The sequence below is a fragment of the Galeopterus variegatus genome, unplaced genomic scaffold (genome assembly GCF_000696425.1).
Source record: "Galeopterus variegatus unplaced genomic scaffold, G_variegatus-3.0.2 Scaffold33, whole genome shotgun sequence".
NCBI classification, from domain to species: domain Eukaryota; kingdom Metazoa; phylum Chordata; class Mammalia; order Dermoptera; family Cynocephalidae; genus Galeopterus; species Galeopterus variegatus.
Window position 1 is genome coordinate 67,439 of NW_007726144.1, and position 12,451 is coordinate 79,889.

A 12,451-nucleotide genomic window follows, 5' to 3' on the forward strand; every position below is an offset into this window, starting at 1 on the left:
AAGGGAAAGAATGAAACCTGTATTAACTGCCCACCACGTGCTGGGCACTGTGCTAGGGGCTGATACACCGCATCTCACGTAGTCCCTATGACTCAGCGATTCTACCCCTAACTACCTGGTCTACAGAAATGCACCTGCACTCCAGGACAGCTGGAAAAGCCTCCTGTGATGTTGAGTGAGAGAAGCCAGAGACAAAAGAACACCAGCTGTGATGACAGTCCTGGGATGGTAAATTTTAGCAGTCAACTTGGCTAGATTAAGAAATACCTAGAAAATTGGTAAAGCATAATTTTTAAGTATGTCTGAGAGGGTGTTTCTAGAAGATATTAGAATGTAAGCCTGAGTGGACTGGGTGGGAAAGACCTGCCCTCAACACGGTCGGGCACCATCCAAACCACTGGGGGCCTGGAGAGAACAAAAACAGAGGAAAAGGCAAATCTCTATCTGCTAGAGTTGGGATGCACTCTTTTCTCCTGTCCATGGACATCAGAACTTGAGACTCTTCAGACTTCAGGTTCCAGGACTTATACCAGCAGTACCTCTGGCTCTCAGGCTTTTGTCCTCGGACTGAGAATCACACCATCGGCTTCCCTGACCAGGTCTGGAGGCTTCAGTACCAGCACCCAAATTGCAGATGGCCTATCATGGGACTTCTCAGCCTTCATAATCACATGAGCCAATTCCCCTAATAAATCTCCTCTCATATGTTTATGTATGTATCTTATTGGTTCTGTCTCTCTGGAACCTTGACTGATACAACTTGTGTTACTCTCAAACACAGGCAAAGCTAAACCTGTTCATGGATGCATATGAACTGAGGAGGCCAAGCTCTGGAAAAAAACAAGGAGTGGTCTTCAGCCACACCCCCCTGACATCTGCACCCAGCCCAGCCATGACCTGGCCACCACTGGAAGCCCCCTGGTCTCCCCTGCACGATGACGGGGGTGCCAAGGCCTCAACCATGCCCCCCTCCTTCCTCCTTCTCACACCCTATTTCCTTCCCCTTTCCCTGTCCCCCTCGCCCCCAACTGCTCCACAACATCTTAGAATGTAAAAAAATAATATTAATAAATAAATAAATAAACTTAAAAAGAAAAAAGAAAACAAGGAGTGGTAACCTCAGGGTGGAGAGAGGGAGGCAGGCCTTGTGATTTACAAAAGACACACAGAGAGTCCTGGGGTGCTGGTGGCGTTCCATCTCGTGACATGGCAGTGCTTACATTATTTTTGCTCTATAATAAACCATTAAGCTGTACATTTACTTTTAAATACTTTTCTGTGTGTTATTTTTCACAATTAAAAAGGTCTTTAAAAATACTGTGGATAACTTTTGAGCATAAGCACTTTCAACATTTTTGTTTTCTTCCTTAGGATTTATTCTCAGATGTGGTAACTGAGGCACATAGTATGAGTATTTTTACAGTTCTCGATACACATTATAGACAATATTGTATCTCATTGTTTAATTTGCATTTCTATGACTACTAATAAGTTAGAACAGGTTCCCAAATATCTGTTGGCTGGTTCTATTTTCTACTTTGTGAATTATCTATACACATCTTTGAATATTTTCCACTGGGGAAATCCAGTAACATTAAGGATGGTGCCTACTCAGCTTTTTGAAGGGAGAGAAGGATCCAAGGGGGGTGGGGTAACAGGAGGGAGCAGCCAGGTCCCTCTTCTTCTGGAAAGTGTGATTGGACAAGCTGGTGTCCATCCCTCTCTGCAGCCACAGAGCCATGCCAGTCCTTTCTGCTTGGTTCCATTCACCTTGCATCACTGAAGCAGCTCGCGGGGCAGGGCTGGGGAGGCAGATGAGCTGCCTTCTCACCTGCCTGAGGGTGCAGGTCCAGGAGGCAGCAAACACAGACAGGGCGGGATGGAAAAGCCAGTGACAGGTATAGACAATGCACATGGGGACTGTATGACCTGGGGCAGTACACGTGGGGAAAGGGGTACTTGAGCTGGGGCAGGAAGAAGGTTTGGAGGATTGACTGTGGCGGGGGGATGGGGGATGAAAAGACCCTGAGCATATAGGAACTGCACAGGATGGGAAACTTGGGGTATGTTTGAGATTAGTCTGGGCAGATTGGAAGAGACCACGAAGGCCTTGAATGCTGTGCTCAGGAGTCAAGCTTTATCGTGTAAGTCGCATTTCCAGAAGTATGTGGTGATTCAGAGCACCAATTAGCAGCAGCTCAGAAAGGCTTTTACTGAAAAAAAGAAGGAAGGAATGTGGAATCCTGTGGTTGTATATGTTGTGAAATGTCAGATTAAAGAATTTAAACTGATATTCCTACTGGAGTAGGGGCTATGAATATTTCAGAAGGGATCTGGTCTTTAGCATTTCCCAAATTTATCTTAACTTCCCCTTCCCCTCCTTTTTCGAAAAGCATCTCTCAGAGTTGATGTTCTCTGGATCATGCAGGGAATTTCTGATGTGGATAAATTGGGTGCCAGTTTGTTGATACAGTGAGTGACAGGAGCCCAGTTATTTTCTACTCTCCCCTGTGAGCTCTTGCCTTCTTCTTGCTCTCCCACCTATGACAACTCATCAGCAGTGTGGACACTTTCAATGAAACCCTATTTTTGTCACAATAGCACAACCACATCCACACACTAAATATAAGCTCTTAGGGTGGACTTGTCTGCCCCCAAGCCAGACCCTTGTCAATGGTACACTCATTCCTTCCACCAATAGTGAATGGACTCCCAGTATGTGCCGGCCCCTGTCCTAGGTGCTTAGGATACATCCATTAAAAAAAGCCACAAAACCCCCTGCTCTTGTCATTCATTAGAAGGAGAAGGGCACTCACAGCAATCATAATAATAAGGAAATAGCATCGTATTTTAGAAGGGCACAAGGGCTCTGGAAAGGAGCAGGGTGGGGAGGATCAAGGCCTGGGGGTGGGGATGGAGGGGTTCAGTTTTACATCAGGTGGTCAAACAGGCTCCATCCAAAAGGAGACCTGAGAAAAGACTGGAAGGAAGTGAGTGAGTGGCCAAGCAGACATCTGCAGAATAGCTTTCCAGGCAGAGGTAACAGCCCATGTAATGGCTCTCAGACCAACATGCCTGGTGTGTTCCAGGAACAGGAGGCCGATGTGGCTGGAGCAGATGTGAGTGCAGGCAGGAGGGAAGGAGTTTCTGGAATGAAAGAAGAAATGGAAATCAGATCACGTCTAGCCTGACCTAGAACCTCGAGAAGCCACAGCCAGAAGGGACCTCAGATACAGCGTGATAAACCACCACTCCCTGGACAGATGAGAAAACAAAATGGACAGGTAGGAGAGACTTCCCTCAGGGGCACTGCAATAGAGCTGGGTTCCTGACAGTCTGTCTCGAACCCAACTCTTGCTGGAGAGTACTTTGCCCGGGCTATGTGCAGGGCTGTGCTCTTCTCCCTCTGGACTCCACCAACTCCCAGTGTAAAGACGGCTCACGTGGCCTCAATGCCTGGGAGACCTAGTTCCCAGTGGCTGCCGCTGCAGCACTTCCCGCCAGGGGGCGCTGGTCCCTCGCACAGCTTCTCCATCCCCAGAAACTCCCTATTCTTGTCTCTGGACTGCTGCCCCCACCCCACCCTGACCTTCAATCCAGCCCACCTAGTGTTTCCTTGCCACCCATGCCTGCCCTTTTTGCTTCAGTTTCTCTCTCTTCTCTCTGTCCCAAAGTATGGAGTTGGACAGCCCAGCCCCCAAGATGAGCCCTGGAAAAGGGCCCCAGCCTGGGTCTTGAGGAGCAGAAGAGGAAGGGGGAGGGGGAAAGGACACGTAAGGGGCGGGGCGGGGCAGAACGTAGAATGTGCAAGTCACCAGTGTTGTCTGCCCGGTCCCATCGGGGCTGGCTCTTGCTCTTTCCCTGTTGTGTTTGCTGCTGAGGGGGCCCCAGGGGCTCATTTGGAGCCAGGGAACAGGGCAGCCAGGAGGTAAGGGCAGAGGAGAGATTCAGAGGAGAGAGAGGAGCCATATTGACTGTGGGCGGTCCCCTGTAATCCCATTCACAGTGCTTATCTCTTTCACAGCCCCAGGAAAGGGGAAACTGAGGCACCTGAGAAAAGGACCAGCTTCCAGATACCCTCCTTTCCTGCCCCTGGATTGCTCAGGATGAGATCACATGGGGACCCGCTCTTTTCTAGGGCTGCAATTGGGGATCCCAGGAGGGCTGGGAGGGTGCTGCTGCTGCTGTCCCCTTATCAACCCTGAGGATGCAAACACCCTGTGTGCCCAGGCCACACCCGCCTGGCACACATACCAGCTCAGGAGAGGAGACACACTCCAGAGAGCCAACACCCCACCGCTCAGCAGGGTTAGGGACAGGAAAAGCCAAGACTGCGTGATGTAGACAGTAGGATCAGCATAGTGTCTCTCTCATCCCCTACCCTCCAGCACCCGCCCTACTCCCTCTCACTTCCCTGACTCCTGACCTTGCTCTCCAGGCTCAGAGACCTAACCCCCCAAATCCTGATGAGTAAAGGTCAGTGGGAGTCCCCAGCTGACCAGGGAAACAGGCTCCTCCCCTGAACTTTGGTCTTGCTTAGCAGCTGGACAGAGGCCAAGAATAAGGTTTCCCCTCTCCAAGCCAGACTTCCTGCTGGCTGTAGGCTGGGGAAATCCCAGAAGCTGAACTGCCCTGCCCCCAGGGACTCACAGCCTGCCCAGGCCAGGGCAAGGCTCACTGCTGTGCCCACCTGAAGGGGGAAATGGGGAGGCAGAGGGCAGGGCTGAGGGGCACTCAGGGGAAGGACTGGGGCTGGGGCACACTAAGGAGGAGAGACTGGGAGGGGAGGAGTGGGGTCGGGGAGATAGCAAGGAACGGGGCAGGGGAGCCAGAAGCCCAAGAGGGAGGGAGAGGTGGCCGCATTCATCCCTTCACTTCTTTCTGAGTATCAGGGTTTTAGCACTACCAGCAAGCTCAGCGGGGAGAGGGAGGGCTGTGGGAGAATGGAGGGAGAGAGATGGGGTGGGAGGCACGGAGGGAGGCTGATTCGTTTGTCAGGAGCAGAGTGGGGGCCCTGCCAGCCTGGGAGGGAGGGATCGTGATGGGCTGAGGTGAGGGAGGAGACAGGTGGCCAGGCCCACTCTCCCCTCGCACTGGGAGGTAGTGGGCCTCTCCTCCCCACTGCCTGCTGGTGTGGAAAGGAGGGGAATGGAGGAATGAGGGGGTGGGAGTGAGGGGTGTCCACATGGCAGAAAGCAAAGCCCCCGCAGGGAGAGAAGGCAGCTGAGCTACGGAATGGTCCTGGGCATTAGAATGGTTATTCTCGTCCTTGTTTCCCTGGAGATCTCATTCCGGGCCCCTCACAGCAGCTGTGATCGGCAATTCCTCCAGCACTCCCACTGATGGATTAGGGGACCATGCCCAGAATCCCAGCCAGGGGCAGGAAGCCTCATCTTCCCTGTAGTGAGCAAGCCCCCACACCATCCCTTTCCCCTCCTTTGCAGCTAACTGTTCCCCTCCTGATCAAAGCCGAGCCTCCTCCTTCTCCTCCTCCTCCAAGAAGCTCTCCTAGACTGATCCCCCCAGCTTGTGCATCCACCACACACACACACACACACACACACACACACACACACACACACACACTCACTCACTCACTCCAGGTTCCTCACCTCACCACCAGGGCCACTCTTCACATTGCTGGGCATTGGTAGGTGACTGTGCATGTGTTCTAAGCACTGTGGTTTCCTGGGTGTGTCTCAGGTCTCTCTCAGTAGGGGCAACTCCAGGCAGGGATCTTGGCATCAAATCACAAGCCAGTCCACAGGGAAGGGTGGGGGAACTGCTGGGTGGATTTTGACAACACGGATCCTAATTAAATGGCCCCCATTTCGACATGGAAACCTATCTGAACCTGACCTTCCCATCCTCCCTTCCCCCCACTTTCTTCCAAACCAAAGCCATCTGCTTCTCCCAATTTCTCCCCAACTCTGCCAGCAGTTCCAGCATTCTCCTGTTCACCCAGACTTGAAACTTTAGAATTATCTCTGCTTCTTTCTTCTGACACCCCAGATACAGCCTCATATCCAGCCCTGCCTTTGCCAGGGCTCTGACCCCAATCACCTCATTTCATTTCAAGTCAACAAACATTCCTGAGCACCTTCCAGGGGCTGGCTGATGTCAGGTGCTGGTACATAAAAGATGAGTAAGACACTAACCTTGCCCTCGAGGGAGTCATCACAGCATAAGTCGGGCTGCAATAAGTGTTATCCTAGAAGTACAGAGGGCTTTGGAAACCAGAGTGATGGATTTCTACTTGGGGGCTGAGGAAGGCAGGCTGTATATAGTTTCTGTTTCTCCTTCATGGAATAAGTGAAGCTCTGGCCCTTCAAAGGCTGGCTGGGTGGCCTTGGACAAGTTCCTCAACCTCTGAGCTTTTGTTTCCTCAACAACAATATGGGAATAATAAAAACCCTTGCAGGGCCTGGGGAGGATTAGTTGTAATAATTGCTAACATTTATTAGCTCTCATTATGTACCAAGCCCTGTCCTAAGTGTTTTATATGTGTTACTTAATCCTTGCACCCAAATCTCCACAACATAGGTAACATCAGCATCCCTATTTTCAGATGTAGAAACCGAGGCTAAGAAAAATTAAGTAAATTGTCCAAGCTAGCCCAACTAACAAGGATTGGAGCCAGGGTTTCTTACAAGACAGTGTTTCATAATCTGATCCTACTCACCCATGAAACTTTATCTTCCAAATAATTGTTATAACAACTAACTTTTTTTTTTCCTATTGAGCACTGCTCTGTGCCTGGCTCTATGTTGATTGTTTTACTTGCATTTAATCCTTAGAACAACCCTGAATAGCAGATACAGTACTATTATGTTACAGGGAAATCGAGGCTCAGGAAGGTGAAGTAACACCCAAGGTCAGCTAGTTCCCTGCAGAGCCAGGCTTCTGTCTGACTCCAGAGTCCTCGCTTCTGCCCGTCTGCTTACCTCCCAGCTCACACAGTCACCGGGCTTTGTTCTCCCTTCTGCTTTGGTATGATTCCCACTCACTCCACACAGCACCTCAGAATCGCCCCCTCCCCTCTTCCAATTCCTACTCACTGTTCAAAGCCCAACCGAAGTACCACCTTCTCACAAGGCCCCGCATGCAAATTCATTCCAGCCAACCCTGGCTTCTCCTCCATCAGACAGCACATAGCAAGCAACATTGGTGACTTGTAGTTTAGCACTTGATCATATTTAATTGACAGTGTAATTATATATTACTTGGCTTTGTCTTCTAATTATTTAATGTTTAGAAATCTTATGTCCCCAATCAGAGTGCAAAAATTCCTTGAGGACAAGAACCTTGACTTTCCCTTTACTTATTCTGCCTCCTCCCCTCGTCACTTAGCAGAGTGCCAGCATACAGTTAGTGCTCACTAAATAAATAAAGAGTTAAAGAACATTGAAGAGCCAAGAATTCCCGGATTATTAGTGATGTTCATATCTTATTGTATGGATGCATATCTACATAATATGTTATCCTGAGTGCAATGTAAACCTTACCTAAAGGCAGCTCCCCCCAGGTTTCTGGAAGCTGGAGGTCCTTTGAGGACAGATCAGCCAAAGGGCAGCTTTACCCTCCCCTCCTCACTGGCTGTGCCAGTTCCTTGGCCTTCCGTCCCTCCCCCTCCTCCCTATATGAGGGTGCTGAGACATGTACCAGAAGGAAGGAGAGGGCACACAGGGGATGCTGACAGCACTTAATCCTAGTGTATCTGACCCTCCCATGTCTCTGCAGTGACCCACACAATTAGGCCTGGCTTCGTGGGTGGCAATCCACATAGTCATACAGGGTCTTGCACTCAGACCCGCGCTTGCTATTGCCATCTTGAAATTCTTAATAATTTTTGAATAAGGGACCCCATGTTTTCATTTTGCCCTGGACCCCACAAATTACATAGCTGGTCCTGCATGCAGTGATCCTTTCCACAACACCAGAGCCCATACAGATGAAGGTGAAGACACAGCCTGGTGTCCAACAGCCTGGGCTCCTTCCTGACTCCACCACTGAGGACCGATGAGGGATTTGTGGGGCAAGGTGGCAAATCTCTCTCAGTCTGAGCCTAGCTCTGTCTCACAGTGTCACAGTTTCCTCATTTATAAAGTGCAGCCTCCCTGTTAGTGTTTCCAGGAAAGTCAAAAGAGAAAATGCATGTAAAGAACTTCATACAGTGCCTAGCACATCAGTAAGCATGCAACCATGGGTGGCTGTCATGGGTGCTCTTGTGAGGCAGGAAATTGCTAAGGCAGAAGATGCGGTGGGGGGTGGGACTGTAGATGAAGCTGGGGTGAGCTGGAGGCTTGGTCTTGAGACCTGGAGGTCCAGAGATTCAGTGAAAGAAATAGACCCTAAGAGTGCAGGCCTCCCTCCACTGTTAATTACCCTTTCCCTCCCTCCCCTTTCCTAATCATACCTCTCCTGTCTCCTCAGCGAGGGCATGTGCTCTATTTCAGGCAGTTTTCTTATCATGTCTTGAACATGAACATTACTTGTCTCTGCTTCTGAAACTTTGCACAAAACATTTGCTTCTAGAATATCCTCTCTCACCCCTTATTCCCAATTCATTCCTATCACCTCCTCTAAGAGGCCTTTTTTTAAGTACTGCCCTCTCTACTCCATCTCTCCTTGATTCTGGAGCACCATTATATTGCAACTGCTCAGACCTTGCAGATACCATATTCCCTTCTAGAATGTAAATGGCTGAGGCCAGACACCTGACCGCTTTGGAATTCTCCCCACCACACAGGAATGCCTCTTTCCCAGCTGAAAGCTGTGTGCAAGCCCACTTCTCCATTCTCATTCTCCATCGTTGTCAAAGATAGTGGAACACACCTGCCCCTTCTCACCTTCACAGAGTGATGGAAGATAACCACTCAGAAAAGAAGGCTGAACTTCTGGGAATGGGGATTCCAGAGAACTGCAAGATAATCATTACTTAAATGTGCTCTGTCTTCAGCAACATGGGTGAAGGAAGTAACATAATGCAGTAGAAAAATCCCTTGGAAAAAGAGCCAGGAGAGCCAGCATCTGAATTCCAGCTCCACCACTGACATGGTGGGTGACCTGAGCAAGGGACTTCCCCATGACTTTGTTTTCCTGATTTTAGATCTGAGTGTTGCAGACAGTGCCTACATTGAGTGTTGGCTGTGTACATTGCTGGCCCCTCTGAGATAACTTGGGCAGAGCTTTTTCTTGTCCACATATAATTGAAGGAAAACAGAACTGGCCCTAAGTGAAACTGTCACGTTCTGAACACTGTTTTGTAGTCCTCTTTACAGTTCTTTCAGCCCAGACCCCTTCCACCCTCTTCCAATATTCAGAAGGGAGCTTTTTCTTGTCCACATATAATTGAAGGAAAACAGAACTGGCCCTAAGTGAAACTGTCAAGTTCTGAACACTGTTTTGTAGTCCTCTTTACAGTTCTTTCAGCCCAGACCCCTTCCACCCTCTTCCAATATTCAGAAGGAGGAGAGGGGAGGGTCTCCCCTCCCAAATATTTTATCTAAAAATATTTCATATAAACCCCCTCCTAAATTTTTTCATCTAAACATGAAATAACTTGAATGGCAGAAACCAGTCTTGCAGGAGCTAGGTGAGTTTGAGTCAATTGCCTTTTCCAGGTCAATTGAACCTTAGGCCTTTAATCAGTAATGGTGATGTCATTGACTGTATTTCTCATGCCAAAATTATCTCTGAGAATATTTTGATGAAGATCATGAGCTTCCCTCCTTATCTCTGAAGTTCCCTTATGTCCACTCAAAATATTGTAAATAAACCTAATCTTGTCTTTATTGTGTTCTGTTATCTATTGTTGTGTAAGAAACCACCCCAAAATTTAGCTGCCTAAAACAAGAACCAGTTTATGATTTTGTAAGTCAGGAATTTGGACAGGGCTCAGCTGGGCAGTTCTGATCCACATGGCATTGACTGGAGCTACCCAGTGGCATTCAGCTGGTGGCTCACCTGGGGTGGCAGTCCAAGATGGTTTTGCTCCTTTGTCTGGTACCTGCCTGGGATGGGAGAAGGGCTGGACTCAGCTGGATACATTTCACCTTCCATGTAGTCTCTAGTAGGGAGGATGGACTTCTTAAATGTCAGTGGAGGGTAACAAAAGAGCAGGTAGAAGCTGCAAATACTCTAGGCCCAAAATGTGCAGTGTCACGTCTGCTGTACTCTATTGGCCAAAGCAATCAAATCCCAGCCAAAATTCAGGAGAGGTGGAAATAGATCCCATAGCTCAAGAGAGGCATATCAAAGAGTTTATGGCCCTCTTTAATCTACCACATTGGGGAAACCTAATGGGGACTCAGAAAGAAAGATATGTGATAGAGGAAGGGGGGAACCTGAGATGAATCCAGTAGGGAGAATTTCTTGACATGAAGGTTGAAGTCAGATTTGGCTGAGGTAGTAAACACCTGAAGAAGGTAGTAAACACCTCAGCCTCCCAGATATCTCCCTTCTCTACAGCTCAAACCTAGCTTTGCCTGGTCAGATCCCAGGAGTTGCCCTAACTGGATAATTCAAAATCCAGCCTGTGGTCTAGAACCCACTCTACCCATAAACCTGACCCTTTTAGAGGATCCTCTACTCCCCGTGTCCTAACAATTCTTTTCTTCTCCTTTTATCCTAAGGAATCCAGAGCCATCTCACCTTGGCCTTACTGTCTCCCAGGTGAGGTTTCTCTAAATCTGTATGTTCACCTTCCATTAATGGGCACTTACTTTGTGCCAGGGTCTGTGCTAAGTGCTTTATATGCAGTATTATATTGACTCCTTGCAAGAAGATACTACTCTTATTTTACAGATAAGGAAATTGAGACCCGATTATGCAATACACCCAAGCTCAAGTGGTCCAACTCAAAAGTCCAGGCTTTAAGCAATATGCAAGACATCTCATGTAATTATTTACTACTATTTAAATGAGCTACCCTGTGCCTCATATCTTAGGCACCCACAGGCAATGTAGGGGGCTGGAAGTCTCTCAACATGCTGTCAAGGACCCCTTTACATGGCAGGGGAGGGGAGGAGAAAACTCAGGAACCCTAAAATCCTTAAAGGAGGGAATGCAAGAAATCTTTGTTGAATAGAGTCAAGGTTTTTGTCTTAATTTATGTCATGATGTGTGGGTTGGTGGCAAGGATAAACCTGTATATGATATCATAGAAAACTGGTTACAGAGAGATAAAAGAGAACTAACTAAGCAGGAAGAGTAAAAACTGAAGAGTTCATTTTGCAGTATAAAAGCACCATAGTTACACCCCATTTAACTGGAAGTTAAGCTTTGACAACCTCAGTTCTGTGGAATGCAGAACCAAATCTGGAAGTGAAAAAGACCTTTAAGCACCAAAAATAGCAGGCACAGATTGAACCAAAGCCAGGTCCTTAGGCCTGCATGAAGAGACTTCCTGGGTTTCATTAGATAACATATTTAAGAGGTTTGACCTCTGGCTTCCCAGCCCATGGCTCCTGGAGAGCAAGGTGCAGTGTGGGTGAAAGTCCTTCTAGAGAGGGAAGCATTTTGAGAACAAAAGGGACAGCAAACAACCTAACAACAAAGGACATAGGACTCAAAAGTAGATGAGCATTGTGTCATATGCCTCTTCATTTCAGAAAAAGTATTATAATACCTCATTGCGTGATGCCCAATGCTTTACCAAGCCCTTTCACACACATTATCTCATTCATCTCCACAGCAAACCTGTGAAATAGGCAGCCAAGGAGAAAACAGAGAGGCTTAGTGACTTTTCCATGACCACACAGATTAGCAAGTGGTGGAGCTGGGAATAAACCCAGATCATATGATGTCTACACACATTATCTCATTCATCTCCACAGCAAACCTGTGAAATAGGCAGCCAAGGAGAAAACAAACAGAGAGGCTTAGTGACTTTTCCATGACCACACAGATTAGCAAGTGGTGGAGCTGGGAATAAACCCAGATCATATGATGTCTAACACAGGGCCCTTTCCTCTACACCATGACACCTCCCTTTTTCATAATGATGACCATGAGTCATCAAGAAAGGGTTATTTGTGTCTAATAAACTGTGTTGAAGAAGAGAAGGAAGTAGGTCATACATTTTAAATTTTTTTATGAAAAATTATAAAAATAGGGTCTGGCTTTCAGGATAAAGTTCAGCTTTCTGTTCTCAGCTGCATTATAAGTTATAGTCATTTACCTTTATACCCAATTGCTGTACGGCACAGTAATGTCGATGTGCAACATCATCCGAGCATGCCTCCAGAATGTTCTGGCATCAGTTGCTCCTCTCCGTATCTACTTTACTGCCTTAATTCTGTTCCCTCCCCTCTCTCCTGAACTCTCATAAAATTCCTGACTGGGATCCTGCCTCCAGTTTTGACCCCTTAATTTATCCTCCATCATTATGACCAAGCCAACAGGGAAAAAGCCCCAGCTCCTTAGCAGCAGTTGAGCCTTCACTCCATTC